The sequence below is a fragment of the Amborella trichopoda genome, chromosome 1, assembly GCF_054954075.1.
Source record: "Amborella trichopoda isolate Santa Cruz 75 chromosome 1, AtrichopodaSantaCruz75HAP2 v2.0, whole genome shotgun sequence".
NCBI classification, from domain to species: domain Eukaryota; kingdom Viridiplantae; phylum Streptophyta; class Magnoliopsida; order Amborellales; family Amborellaceae; genus Amborella; species Amborella trichopoda.
The window spans coordinates 33,261,523-33,277,953 of record NC_142336.1 but is presented as its reverse complement, the minus strand read 5'-3'; positions in this window follow the sequence as shown (position 1 = coordinate 33,277,953).

Genomic DNA, 16,431 nt, shown 5'->3' with positions numbered 1-16,431 from the left:
TCAAAATGGTCTTAGTAATGGTTAGATTAACTCCATATCAATTTTTGTTTCAAAATTTGTCAGTGATAATAACTTGCAAAACTTATAATTAAAAAATCCTCTTATGTTAATCCCAAGAATGAGTGTGCAATCTTGGATGCAGTTGGCATACGGATGCATCTTAAGCTATAGAGGTAAGGTGCACCTTCAAATTTTACTATGGTATATAATTTTGATGTAAAATGTTCTTAGGATTATCTTAAAATCTATTTTTATATTTAATTATAAAATTTAAATTTTCAAAAATGGTTAAAATCAAGTAGATCTATAAACATATGAAAATCTTGAAAATGGATGGTGTAGATAATATGTTGTAAAATGCATTATTTCAGAGACTTAAAATCTTTTTATTTTTCATGATCATAGATCTCGATGTCGAGATGATCAATCAAAGGGTTTTTCAACATTAACACTACCGTTTTCGATAGATTTTTGAGGTGCGTCCGTAGTTCTACATTATAAGGTTGCGTCCTCGTATCAACTTTTTCCATCAATCTTTGACATGAGTTTATTTAAAGGTTTTTGGGTTATACTATTCCTTTATGTGGTGTATTCTCGATACCCACTTTATGACATTGATATCCACACTCCCTAATATTTTTAGCTCGAGAGTATTGTAGGTAAGGGAAATGCTAATGTAGGCCAGGCCTACATATACATATGAGCCCAACGGTCCAGATTCAATCTGGACGTATCTGACGGACACGACAACATTTCGTATTTGAATTTTTTAATTCTTTTCAACAAATCCAAATTACGTGAAATTCTAGGCATCTATTCTTCTCATTAAGGCTCATCTAATAAAATATTAAAAACCAATTCACAATATATAAATTAACAAAAATACCTTTGAAAATTTGGTATTTTGATGAATTTATTTATCAAAAAATATTTTTTTTGATATTTTTATTGGATTCTAAATGAACACACATCCAAAATTTCAAGTGTTTTAGATTTATAGAAAAAATTAAAATTAAAATATGAAATAAAATCGTGATTATTGGATCTACCGATTGAACATGAGTTGTTGGGTTATGTGTAGCTATAGGCTCACTGACCCACGTTAGCATTTCCCTTTTAAGTAATTATCAATGCTATATTGAATTTCTATAGAGACAAAAACATTTATTAATTATTATAAGAAATGACATCACCGCACATGAGTTGTCATATTGTGGAATACTACTTGATGCACTTTCTAATAACTAATAAATCGACAATATTATTGTCATCTTCTAAAATAATATTGAAAACTAGGGTAATAAGTTTTAAAAAAAATTTATATAAGGTTGCAACCTTAAAATGTAGAATTAAATATGCACATCAAAGATCCATCGGAATAGGTTGTTTTAATGTTGAAACCCTAATTGATCATCTCGACATCGAGATGTATGAATATGAAAAGAAAAAAAGATTTTGAGTCTCAAAAATAGTGCATCTTGCAATACATTATCTAGGTCATCCATTTTCAAGATTTTCATATGCTTATAGATCTACTTGGTTTTAACCGTTTATGGCGTTTAAAATTTCATAATTATATATGAAAATAGATTTTTCAAATAGTCCTAAAAAAAATTTATACCAAAATTACATGTTATGATAAAATATGGACGTGCACCTTAAATAAATTGTTTAAAATTGCAACCTTACAGAAACCACACCCATAAGTTTTATATAGACTAACTGAAGAAAATAGTCAATAAAAAAAATCTAGTGACCCTCATTTAGCATGCTTCTCTTTAGTTTATTTGGGTTTATTCATAATGCTGCATGTTGCGATCTTGCAACATGCGTGCCTTAATATAACATGTTCATCTCTCTTTCTCTTGTCTCAGTCCCTCTCCTTTTCTCCCCAAGGATCAATAATGCACCACCCATGCTTGTGCATGGGGGAAGTATACCATATCTTTCGGTGTGCAAGATTTTTTATCGGGTCAGCATATATCACCCTCATCATTTTTAAACGCGTGTGTATACTATGCTCCTATGGGAGCGCAATGTAGATTTACTCCCTCGGTCAGAAGACTTATTTGGGAAGATTTTCTTTCAATCTGAAAATTTTGGATGCTACCTAATAACTAGATGATTATTATTAAAAAAAAATGAATTTTGAGTTTTCTAACACCTAGATTTTGCCCTTTAAAAATGGAACAATCTCTACTCAATGTTGAGAAATTATTGAGTAGAGACATTATGTTTTCAACTGCGTACGAGGGTGCAATTAGGATTTTTTTTTTTTTCTTCAAATGTATGGGTGGAAGAGTTTACATCCCAAACTTTAGCTTCCTAAAATTAATCCTAGATGGGGTTTTCCTTGAAGAAGTAAGTGGATAATATACTCCTATAAGGGCATAATACTTTTTGATTTTTTTTAGAGCAAATTAACAGTACTATTGGAAGGGTCAATTACTATTGGTGTCTCATTTGCCTGAAATTACGAGTACCACCTTTCTCCCTGCGGTTTTTTTTCTTGTTACTAAGTTGCCCCTTGTCCGACAATACAAACACTGGACATGAAGTTATTCTTTCTTAGTTCTTTGCTTTCCGGTGTTTAAAATACCAGACAACTATATGTTATCCTCAAATTTTCGAATTGATTTATTTTCTCAATATACTGGGTGACCATTAATAACTTCCTTTGCTATAATATTTCTGAACAAATTCACCACAGTTAATAGCATGTTCAAGTAACCAGCTGATCTGTCCTTTGTGGCATCGACCAAGAATGCTTTCGCATAAGCAAATCCACCACCACCTGGAAAAGATCTCAAAACCACAAATCCAATAAAACTATGAACAATTTCCCAATTTTGAGCAATATATGAGACTATTAGTTCACCAGGTTTAATGGCATGTTCAAGTAACCAGCTAGTATGTCTTTCATAGCGACGAAGAACAAAGGTCCAACTGTGGAAACTAGGTCATCTTGAAGCATTCGAAGAGAAGCCGCTTCTTATGGTGTGGGGTTCAAGCAACGTGCCTTAATCTTGGAGGCAAAACCCTGGGCTGCGACCATGAATAATTTAGAGATAGAAAGCGTAGCTCTAAGAATGTATGTGTTTGGTAAGGTGGATGAGGAAGCGGAAGCTGTAACACGATGAGAGAGAAAAACCTAGTTTTGGAGGGCTTAACTCTATGAGAGGGAAAACCCCAAATTACAGGTCTTGGCAAGAAGCAAGTGTACCTGGTTAGAGCAAAGCTTGGACCTATATTGTGATGGGTTTGAAGCAACGAACAAAGGAGTTTGGTGGATAACTGAAGAAGAAGCCATGGCCATTGTTGCATTTCTCTCTCTACCTCCTATTGTCTATCTAATTGAGGAGATTTGGATTATCCGTCGCTTCCTTTTCTTTAACAATTGAAGAGACTTGGATTATCCGTCACTTTAAAGAACTAGGAAATAATAGCCCTTGTCGGACGTTTGCATTGTCGAATATGAAGTGACTTAGGAGGAGAAAAAAAAAGTGGCTGGAAGGGGGGTGGTGCTCATAATTTCAGATGAATGAGACACCAAATGATAATTTATACGTAATTTGTTCTTTTTTTAATTTTATGATTTTCCGATGTCTTTAAATTGACTAATCGGTATCCCGTGTTGAGTGCGGTGCATAGGCCCGCTCAACCAAACTAATTACTAAAAAATAACTAAATTTCATATATTAAACTAATACCAATTACTTTTAAAATGATGCAGTTTTTCAAAAGGGCGTGGTTTGCCTAAGGTGTCAACCTTAAATAATCCAAGTAAGCCGCCACTCTAGACCTTTTCGAAGCCGCAACTCTAGACCGTTTTGAAAGATATACTTTTGTAGTATATAAATTTTCCTCTAGTAATATAATATACAACTCAGCTTATCCAACCATTTGTATTATATATAGCATAGGTTAAAAAAATAGCCATGAATATAGTGGCTTCTACTTTGCTAAGGGAACCAAAGCGTTATGCATAGGTTTATTTTTTTATTTTTGTAAAAAAACCTATATAGCGACTTTAATTTTAAAAAAATAAAGCAATAGAACTTACTTTTCTAAAAAATAAGAATCTACATTTCAAAACAATATTTCCCTTTTCCTTTTCATTCTTTCGTCTCTTCCCCTTTCTCTTTCCACTTTCCAAAACAATCATTTTCCATGCAATAACTCCAAAAATAGGAATGGGGACCTTTTCCTTAATAACCTTTTTCACTTTTGACCGTGCCAAAGAAAGGAACCATTCTTTGGCAGTCTTTACACAAGTGGAAAAGATGCCTTAATAACATAACATTAAGTGGAAAAGATGCCTTAAATTAATGATAGTAATGGAGAAAGAGTGGGTCTCATCTCTTAAGTCATGTATGGGTTCCACCCTCTGTCTCTCATCACTATCCCCTCATTTTCATGTGGCCATAAGCCGTAAGGACCTTATCATTTTCTCATGATTCTCTAGCAACAAAAGTAATTACAAAAGAAACGAAGTTATTATATCTAAATGCATTTTCTCTCTCTACCATCTTTCTCATTCTCTTTCTTTACCCGCCCACTCTCGCCCATGCTCTCTTTTTTTCTCTATACCCACCGTCTCACTCCCATTCTCTCTCTTTAACCGCTCACATTCTTCCATTTTCTCTTTCTCTCTACTCACGCTCTCTCATTCTTTCTCTACCCATTCTCTCTTTTTCTCTACTCACCCTCTCTTATTCTCTCTCTATATTTCTCCCTCCCATTCTCTCTTTATATATTTCTGTCTCTTTCCCATTCTCATGCGCGCTCTCTCTCTCATTCTCTATCTTTCTCTCTCTACACGCCATCTACTATCTCTCCCATTCTCTCTCTTTACCACAACAAATTACTTCGTGACGGAGGAGGCAAACAAAGCTTGAAAATACGGTCCGGCACAAATGGTCCTGGACTAAATTTTTTTTTGGCAGTCCGGCACAAAAACATGATGTACCGTAAAAAAAATTTCACTCCGGCATAAAGTGTGCTGGACCGCATTTTTTAAGCCTAACTTATTGGAAAGTTATCGGTCCGGCACACTTGGTGTTGGACCGAAATTTATTTTGCGATCTATCACAAAAACGTGCTGGACCACAAAAAATAATGCTCCAATGCAAAGTGTGTCGGACCACATCTTTTAAGCCTACAACTTACTGGAAAATTACCCGTCCGGCACACTTGGTGTCGAACCGAAATTTTTTAGCCATACAACTTACTGGAAAATTACCGGTCAGACACACTTGGCGCCGAACCAAAATTTTTTTGCGGGTCTGGCACAAAAATGTACCGGACTGTGCTGGACCGGTAACTTTCCAGTAAGTTGTATGGCTAAAAAATGTGGTCCGGCAAATTTTTGTTTGGTGTAAGGGACGGTATGCAACAAGTTTGTATGGGCCTCAGACAGACAATGATGTAATCCCTAGTTGTATATAGTAATACTTGTACTTCATGTGATGATGCAGGGTTTGACTAAGACGCACTAGACTATTATTGATTCATTGCCTAAACAAATTCAAAATCATAATAATGTAGAGAGAACACAAAGTTTGAATGAACAACTCATATCTTTTGTTGGGAATTGCAATTTAGAGAAGAAGATCTTATCTGAGTTAATGGTTTGTTCGGGCTTATGGGCATAAACCTGTATCATCTATTTTCAAGAGGTTATGAGCTATGAATTAAGAGACCCATGAAAGAGTATGTAATTTACAAGCTGAAAGAGATGGGGAAAGGTGCAGAGAAGGATATCTTGCAGATATGCAACCAGCTCGATAAGCTCAATACCGAAAATTCGGGGAAGATAACCGTCAATGCTCTCTTGAGAGGTCGGGGTTGACCACCCAAAAGAACCAAATGGTTTAGGTCTCTCATGCTGTTGATGAAGGTATACAATTCAGTTGTGCTTCCATCAACCAAAAAGATACAAGTAGTTATGATTCATCAACTAATATATCTGGCATTGAGAAGAGGGCTTCAAAATTCAAATTTCCCCGAGGTGTACCTAAAATCTTGATAAAAAATTTGTATACCGAAAGAAAGACCTATGTGATCTTTTTACCAGGGAATACATTTTTTTTTTTTTTTTTTTACCCCTTTCTTTTGACAAAAGATCACTTACAGGTGGTCTTTATTATAATAGGATAAATTTCAAAATAAAATCAACATAACAATGAAACCAATATCTTAACAACTTGATGTTATTGAAACAACTATGCACTATGTTCGAGAATAAAAGACAAGATTGTAAGAAACAAAAAAGAAGAGTGTCGGAGATTACCTCAACCGGGCTTATTACACCCCACACCGAGTCACCACCATCTGATGGCGCGGGATCAACCGTCTAGCTTCAATTGCGAACCGGGAAAGCAAATTTCGGCCAAGCTACACTAATGGAACATGAACCTCTTTGACTCAAACCCTAGATAAATTCTTTTAACAACCTAGTTTGAGAGAGGTGGATTTTCTTTTTACTAAACCCTAAAACCCTTAGCCGTAAATCCATGTTTGAGAGATAGGAGAGAAGAACTCGATAACCTAAACCCTTAGGTTCTTTCATAATGTGAGAGAGAGATCAAACATGAGAGAGTGGTGCGTGTCCCTTTTTTGGGATATGAGAGATAAACATGGGAATTAGGTACAAGAGATAAGATGTAAAGATTTTTGGGTAGAGACAATCTCTTTTTATAGGCGTTGAATAAGATTAAGGTTTCTGAGGGTTTTCTTTGGCTTGCCTCTTTTTGTGAGATTGAACATAGACCGTCGATCAAGGGTGACTTGTGGGGTGAGAGATCTGAGCCATCAATTTCATAGATGTGCCATCAACATTATGGAAAGTGCATGAACCAATATCCCCTTTTCCTAAACCATTTTCCCATCAATATATTTAAATAAAATAAATATCATGCATTCTATAAAATTGTATGATCCATGTCACATATTCCATAAGGATATGTCAAATCATATCAAGTAGATAAATACTACCAAATATAAATAAGATAAAATCCATATCAATTCAAATTGACCATACCTCTTTAAAACAAACTTGTTACAAAATAGATAAAGACATATTCAATATATCCCTTTCAAGATTTGACCACATGTCACAAATCAAACTAACCTTATCTTAAAAGTAAACAAGAGAATCCAAAGAGGGTGGGGGCTGCCACCCTTTTGTGGCACATATGAGCCCCCCAACTACATGCCACATGGTGGGCCCATGTGCATTATAGGCCCCAATGGAATATTATAAAAAATGATTATTTTTAAAATTTAATAAAACAATTTAAAATATATATTTGAATTTTTATAACTTTGTAAGAACAATAAATGTATTTTTATAAGTCCAAAAATCACAAATAAAATAATGAGAGAATCATAAAAATTCAAATAATAAAACTAAAATCATTTCAATAATAAAATGAATACATTTAAATTAATATGATGGGAAAAGAATCCATATGGTTTAGGAATCAACAATCATGGGGCACTCCACCTTCAACTGTAGACTACAGACCACACTTGCTTTATCAGACTGACCCAGTGTTTTTCATGACCCACAGTCCAAGCAGGGGCTCATTTGTGGGTCACTAAAGTCAGGCCGATGAGCTAAGAGATCGCAATCTCAGTCTGTGGATTTCAGGTCCTCCCTTAGAGACGAGTCAATGTCACCTAGACTTGATGCGACCACAGCTCTATGACGCATATGGGTATCTCTCGCACATGCATACGCTTCACCCAAAGGTGGATATCTGGTTCTCGAACGATCTATCAATATGCATGCCGTGTGATGGAACACGGATGAGGTTTTGGCCCCCATCTCAGTAGGCCACCATCACACAAAAGCACAGTCCCTCGGCTTACTCATTCGGGCATGTTCTTCGATCTCATCAAGGGTTAACCCATAAACCCTCATCAATTTGTTCTTCATGGCCAGGTAACATGGGCTTTTTCCAACTGACTGGCCTAGATCGTCAAGCACAATCCGGTATCTGTAAACATCGTTTGCTTAGTATGACCCACGAGAGACCACACTCCCACTGAGTTCATGTTCCACTCTATCATTTCAGTTTACAAGCACTCATAAGGCCTTTAAAGTACATATAAACCCAACATCTCCCACTTGGCCTTTGAATGCCTTACATTCTCTCTTTCTTACTTTTTCTCATTCCCATCTCTCTCTCCCAATTACAATCTCTCTCAAGCATTTTTACTTATTCTCTCAATACATTAATCATGGCTTTCGCCATCAATCTTTTCACAAAAGGATTTATAGAGGCAACATATTTTTCTCTTTGTTGCTCGGATCTCATCTAAAAAATGATCGTAGCTCATCTTTCACATTGCATCGCGAATCCTGTACTTGTTGTCGCAAAAGACCATCACGTACCCTCATTGCATGGGGTCGTACGTTCATGGGCTCAAAAGAGTTCGTTAAATAAGCTGCTCCCTTTTGTAGCCATATAACTAGCACCAAACATTTGGGTTCCATAGGTGAACAACATTATAGTCTGTTGTTCCATTTGGCATGCCAAATACTAGCAGGTGCTCCCACTAAAATATTTAATTTATCTGGATCTGAATCTTTCTCAATCTCACCTCATTCCTCAGGTGATAAAAACATGGTTTTATATGCTTGAAGTTCTTATGGAATCGCGGCTCCTTTGACAAGTATATCGTTACCGTGCTATCGCAAAAAATTCTTACTGCCTCAAAACGCACGAGGTGAAAGTCAAGTCGATTAAGAAATCTTAATCCATACGGCCTCATCGATCACCAAACAGCACGCCACGTACTCTGCCTTCATGGTAGACAACTTCGTCACATCCTGTTTCTTTGATTTCCAAGAAACTGCACCCCCTTCAAGCATGAACACATATTCAGATGTAAACTTCGCAGCATCTTGATCTGTGAGATAGCTTGCACATGTATATTTGAATATCCAAGCAGCTAGAAAAACATGGGATTGTAGCAACTCCCACTCAATTATTTTACATACAACATACACATTCTCAACATTCTTATGCATATATCATGAGGTAGCATAGCAAGTCTCATGCCATATGTAATTCAATACCTGTTGGTTTTACAATATGTAAAAACCTTCATGAACCACAAACTTTCAACCACACTAGACATCTTGGTAGTAAATTCATACAAACAAAGTTATCTAATCAACACAACATATGTTAAGGAAGCTCAACATGATGTCATTCCTACAACATTCCATATGGTTCATAGTCTTAAGTAATCGAGGATTCTTAATAACTAGAAACATGGGTCAAAGCATATAGGTATTTTTAAAAAAAAAACATGATAGTCTTTTTCCCACTTTTATAAATACCTTCAAAACACAATGTTTTTCTTTTTAATAAAAAAAAAAAATTGACTTGGTATATATATATATATATATATATATATATATATATATATATATATATGCATCCACAAGCAATAGTTATATAATAGTATGACAATTTAAAATGATTTTCATAAAGACTTAATGAACCTTACAAGACTATGTGGTTTTCTCAAAATCATATTCATAGACATAGGCTTTTTTCAAATCATCCAATTTAATTTTAAAATACATGCTTAGCCTTCATAAATCATTTTACTACATTCATCTTCAATTTCCTACCAAGTCAAGTTCATGGCCACAAAAACAAATCATATATACCATCTTATAATTTTATCCAAAATAAAGCATGACTAAATAATGTCTCTATTAAAGCTTTGACAAAATACTTCATTTTTGGCAATTATGGAGAATTTATCAAGAGATCATCTTCTCATACAACGCATCATATTATAGACATTATTGAGAGGATGGTCACCAATACTAAGTTCCATCAGAACACCCCTTTTGTGCTCACATATTTGAATGAGCCACACCCATCTCTCGTGTTTCATCGTTAAGGCTCAAAGCCCTTGATCAAATCACATCTCTATGAGTATCATTACCTTAAGTAGTTCATACTCAAGCACAAAGAGGCACAAAAACACAAGGTATTCAAAACCGACACTTTCAAATTTGTTAGCACTTATCACTTAATGTCCATACACTCCATACATATTCATAAAACAATTAGCCAAAATATGACCAAAGCACATTAAACAAAGTTATTGAATTCTCTTTTCCTATATGACCTCACCATTTAATGTGGGATAGATTTCATACCTCAAAACCATGTAGTGTGATACTTGGGCTTTTTGGATTCATCGCTTTTACTTATTTGATAAGCTTTTGTGATCTTGGAAGTACACGCAACTGATGGAGAATATATTGGTCATTGATTTCACATGTCCCGAAGTGTCAATCTCTTCGGCACTTGGATTCTCCTATCTTACATCGTGAAGAAAATATCTTATTCATCCCATTATTTCAAATGTCATAATTTCGATGCTCCCACTGATCTTTAGCGATTCTATGCTACCACCAAGTCTCTCTATATATCCCTTCATTTTGAAGAAACCAAGATGATTTTATAGGTATTGTATTTCTTCTTCCTTCTGCTATTTCCAGATCGAATACTCTTCAGATAGAGTCTCTTATCTTGCTAACTCTGCATTACATCTCTCTAGAGTTGTACTATAATAAACCATACTCATGGCACACTATAAAGGCTTTCAAAATGGGTATTAAAGGTCTCCATCATTGGAAATTCAAGGATGTGCCTTAAACATGCCACATCTTTTAATTTACTATAGCATTGAATATGAGCATCCCATGATAAAAATATGATATCTATCAACTCATAAAAAGCTTATCTCCAAATCCTTTTGAGTATTGAAATAAATTCAAAAATATAAAATAATTATCAGTTCCATTCCTAAATCCTATTATATAGTGGGTCTTCGTTTCAGTGACATTTAGGTCACAATGCAATTTTCTCAGCAGAAAATCAGATTGAGCACCTCTCAACAAAAAATGGTTTCTCTCAATTCTCAAAGAATTTATTCTTGAAATCTTTTGTGTTGAAAACTGAACTCAAAATCAAATCATAACATCATAGTTTGAATCCCAAATAGTACTTTCCTTCAGAGAAATAAATAAGTGGCATTCGTATCACAAAATAAATCATACTGCAGAGTTTCAGGATGAATACTATCTAGTAAAATTGTCTTTCTCTCTACCATCATGAAGTTTATCTTTCAAACAAATTTTATTTGAAATTAGATACATAATAGTAACACATATATTTTCACAAGCCTTATATCACTCTGTTAAATGGGCTTGATAAATATAGATATTCATGTCTTCAATGAATAACATACCAAATTGTAGAAAATTCATGATGACCTCTCTTCAAATCAAAATGTTTATTCATCTCTTCCCATAGATATTTCTCTTTGAAATAAATTTTATTAGAAAATAGACTCAGAATAGAAGTTTAAAATTCAGTGTGGACCATAAAACATTCTGTTAAGTATAGAAATAAAATCATGACTTCCAAGTCATGGAAATAGTTTTTGTTGCAGAAAACAACATTTGCGCATCCTTCAATAAATTGATCATATCTTTCAAACCACAAGGAATTATTGATGAAAATTTTTTTTGCTTGAACATTGACTCAATTTTGTGAGTTACAGTAAAACTTCACCAAGAAATAAAATCATGTGATTGGTGGAAAAAATCACGGAACTCAATGGATAGTTTTTGGATTTTACAGGGTCAGAACTGACACCCTTCATTGATGATTCCATAACTCTCAATTCCCTAAGGATCTCCCACTGAAATTTTTAAGGTAGATCCTACTCTTAAAGACACAAAATATCATTGAAGTATGTAATAGAAAAATACCTCATTATCTTATTTATATCATTACTCTAAAATAACGTAGAATACTTATTCTGCAGACTGCCTTTTTGGTGTTAGAGTATTTCAATAATTCTTAATCGTGAGTGTATTTCTTGACCACAAAGGTCATTAGCTTTTTTATATCTCATTCCCAAGTTTCATCTAAACTCAATAAAGAGAAAAGATAACTAATAACATCAAGTATCAATAGCTTTGATACCAATGAAAGTAAGACCTATGTGATCTTTTACAAGGGAATACATTTTTTTTTTTTTTCACCCCTTTCTTTTAGCAAAAGATCACTTACAGGTGATCTTTATTATAATAAGATAAATTTTAAAGTAAAATCAACATAACAATAAAACCAAGATCTTAACAATTTGATGCAATTGAAACAACTATACACTATGCTTGAGAATAAAAGACAAAATTGCAAGAAACAAAAAAGAAGAGTGCCGGAGATTACCTCAACCGGGCTTATTACATCCCACACCGAGTCACCACCATCTAATGGCACAGGATCAACGGTCTAGCTTCAATCTTGAATCGAGAAAGTAAATTTCGGCCAAGCCACACCAATGGAATATGAACCCCTTTGATCACAAACTCAAACCCTAGGTGAATTCTTTTAGCAACCTAGTTTGAGAGAGATGAATTCTCTTTTTGCTAAACCCTAAAACCCTTAGCCGTAAATCCATATTTGAGAGATAGGATAGAAGAACTCCACAACCTAAACCCTTAGGTTCTTTCACAATGTGTAAGAGAGAGAAATCAAACATGAGAGAGTGGTGCGTGCCCCATTTTTGGGATATGAGAGAAACATGGGAATTAGGTACAAGAGATAAGGTGAGATTTTTGGGTAAAGACAATATCTTTTGATAGGCTTTGAATAAGATTAGGGTTTCTTAGGGTTTTCTTTAGCTTGTCTCTTATTGTGAGATTAAACATAGACCGTCGATCAAGGGTGACTTGTGGGGTGAGAGATCTGAGCCATTCATTTCATAGATGGGCCATCAACATTATGGAAGGTGCATGAACCATTATCCCCTTTTTCTAAACCATTTTCCCATCAATATATTTAAATAAAATAAATATCATGCATTCTATAAAATTGCATGATCTATGTCACATATTCCATAAGGATATGTCAAATAATATCAAGTAAATAAATACTACCAAATATAAATAAGATAAGATCCATATCAATTCAAATTGACCATATCTCTTTAAAATAAACTTGTTACATAATAGATAAAGCAATGGTCAATATATCCCTTCAAAGATTTGACCACATGCCACAAATCAAACTAACCTTATCTTAAAAGTAAATAAGAAAATTCAAAAAGGGTGGGGCATGCCACCCTTTTGTGGCACATGCGGACCCCCACCCACATGCTACATGATGGGCCCCCACCCACATGCTACATGATGGGCCCATGTGCACTATGGCCCCCCACCCACATGCTACTTGATGGGCCTATGTGTATTATGGGGCCCCATGGAATATTATAAAAAAATATTATTTTTAAAATTAAATAAAACAATTTAAAATGTATATTTGAATTTTTATAATTTTGTAAGAACATTAAGTATATTTTTATAAGTCCAAAAATCACAAATAAAATATTGAGAGAATCATAAAAATTCAAATAATAAAAATTAAAATCATTTCAATAATAAAATGAACACAATTAAATTAATATGATGGGAAAATGATTCATATGGTTTAGGAATCAACAATCATGGGGCACTCCACCTTCAACTGTGGACTACAAATCACACTTATTTTATCAGACCGACCTAGTGTTTCCCATGACCCACAGTCCAAGCAGGGGCTCATTAGCCGGTCACTAAAGTTCGGCCGATAAGCTAAGGGATCGCAATCCCAGTCTGTGGATTTCAGGTCCTCCCCTAGAGACGAGTCAATGTCAGCTTGACCTGATGCGACCACAGCTCTATGACGCATAGGGGTATCTCTCGCACATGCATGTGCTTCACCAAAGGTGGATATCTGGATTCCTCGAATGATCTATCAATATGCATGCTGTGTGATGGAACATGGATGAGGTTTTAGCCCTCGTCTCAGTAGGCCACCATCACACAAAAGGGTCACACAGTCCCTCGGCTCACTCATCCGGACATGTTCTCCGACCTCATCAAGGGCTTACTCATAAACCCTCATCGATTTGTTCTTCATGCCCAGGTAACATTGATTTTTCCCAACCGACTGTCTTAGATCGTCAAACATCATTTGCTTAGTATGGCCCACGAGGGACCACACTCCCACTGAGTTCATGTTCCACTCTATCATTTCATTTTACATGCACTCATAAGGCCTTTAAAGGCTACATAAACCCAACATATACTAGGAAACCATTATGGAGCAAATTTGCTTTGTAAAGCTAGCCCATTGGTTTCAAAGATGAATGAAAAACTTATATTTAATCATTATAGAGCAAATTTCTATTCACCACTTGATAAAAACAGGGTTCCATTTTGTCCACTCAATCCATAAAGAACCAAATGAGTGAGAATGCACATAAGAAAAATAAAAATAAAAATTGACACCCATTTGATGAGCATTTTTAGAAGTTGTAGCAGCAGAAACACTGCAAAAGTTAACATTCAGATAATAAGGCTCAAGTTCCTCAATAAATCATTAGTTCGGCCTCATAATCTAAAGTCTCTATCAACCTGGATCATATATTCGATAAGGAGTTCATCAGAACTAATATAATTGTAAAGGTGCAAACAAACACAATTGAAGTACAATTCATTATCCAAAACTCACACATTATCATAATCTGTTTTCCTTCACAATGTAACCAATTAAGGCAAATGAATGTACAACTCATTATCCAAAACTTGTGAGTACATCTTTAAACCAAGTTACAACTTTCAAGCAAAAAATTGAGGTACATATTTATTTTCATCATTTTTTGCTCCTCAACAAATGTTTCGGCCAGGTTACAAAACCCTTCCCTTTCACTTGTGATTTATCATTAGGCCTTCCTTAGGTTCCTAATGCAAAGTGATGATGTTTATCTAATACTGGTCTTCTCTGTGTTTCGTTCTCCTTTCATCGTCCCCATCGCTTGTGCTTTCTCCTCCACTTCTCTCATCACCTTTGTCGCTTTCACTCTCGTCCTCTCTATTTCCTCCCTCAATGTCCTCACTTTTATTGCCATCTTGTCTTCCACTCCTCTCATCACCATTTCACTGTCACCCCCACAATCCTCAGTGCATGTCTCACTGGAAGTTTTTTCATTATTAAATCGCCAGCTGCACATACATAAACCTGACATCCTTCTAATTTGTTGCTATTTAGAGCAACATCAACCATCTGACTACATGTATTTAGCTGCATATACAATAACAATTACATAGTAAAAACATAAATGTTTATGTGAAATATCATAAAAAATTACATAAATACATAAGGTGAGTAGTTTACCCCATCTTCCATCATCATCATGGCTCATGTGCCTAGTGGGGTGTTGTTCAGGTAAACTCTGAGGTGAAGTCATTGTGAGAAATAGTTGTACCAAGTCATCTATTTATTATCTACTACATGTAGGTTTTTTCAATAAAATCTTCTAGAAACTCAACGTCTTTGCTTTCAACGAGTCTCTTATATTTATGATAAAATCATTATCCCTTTAACCTTTGGGGTATCCTATAAAGCTACAAACTAAAGTTTTGTTTTCTAACTTATTTCTATGCTGATATGGAATTAGGATGTGTGCAGTCGACCCCCACTTCGTTAAGTTGGTTAGATCAGGTTTTTTACCTATCTATAATTCATAAGGGGTAGAATCTATTGCCTTAGTTGGATATTAAGAATATACATGGATGTGTTTATTGCTTCTCCCTAAAGGTCTTAGGTAGGCTAACATGGGCGATCATGGATCTAGTCATTTCTAGGAGGGTTCTATTATGCCTTTCAGCTATTCCATTTTGTTGTAGCGTATAAGACATAGTGATATGTCTTTTAATATTATATTCTTGGCAATAAGTATTGAAAGCTTCAGATGTGTATTCACCTCCCTATCAGTTCTAAGAACTTTGATGTTCCTACCTAATTGGTTTTCTACTTTCCTTTTATATATTTTAAAATTTTATAAGGCTTTTGATTTATGGTAGATTAGATAAACATATTGAAATCGAAAAAAATCATCAATAAAAGTGATGAAGTATGACATCTTTCTATGAGTTTAACATTGAGGGGCCCACAAATGTCTGAGTGGACCATATTCAATGACTCGTTAGCTCTCTCTTCTTTATTGAATGATTTTCTAGTTATTTTTCCTGACAAGCAGTGCTGACAGGTTGGAAATTCCATATTATTTAGATTTGGAATAAGACATTTCTTTATTAACCAATTTATTTTGTCTTTTCATATGTGACCAAGCCTAAGATGCCAATTATATGCATCAACAACCATTTCACAATCAACATAACTAGATTAAGTTGAAATTTTATTACCATTGTTCTCATTTATATGGAGAAGGAATAAGTTGTGGTCATCAACCAAGGGTCCCCAAGCATAAATTTGTCCACACTTTCTGATCGATACTTTCAATGATCAGAAGTGAACTTTAAAGCCCTTTCTAATGAGC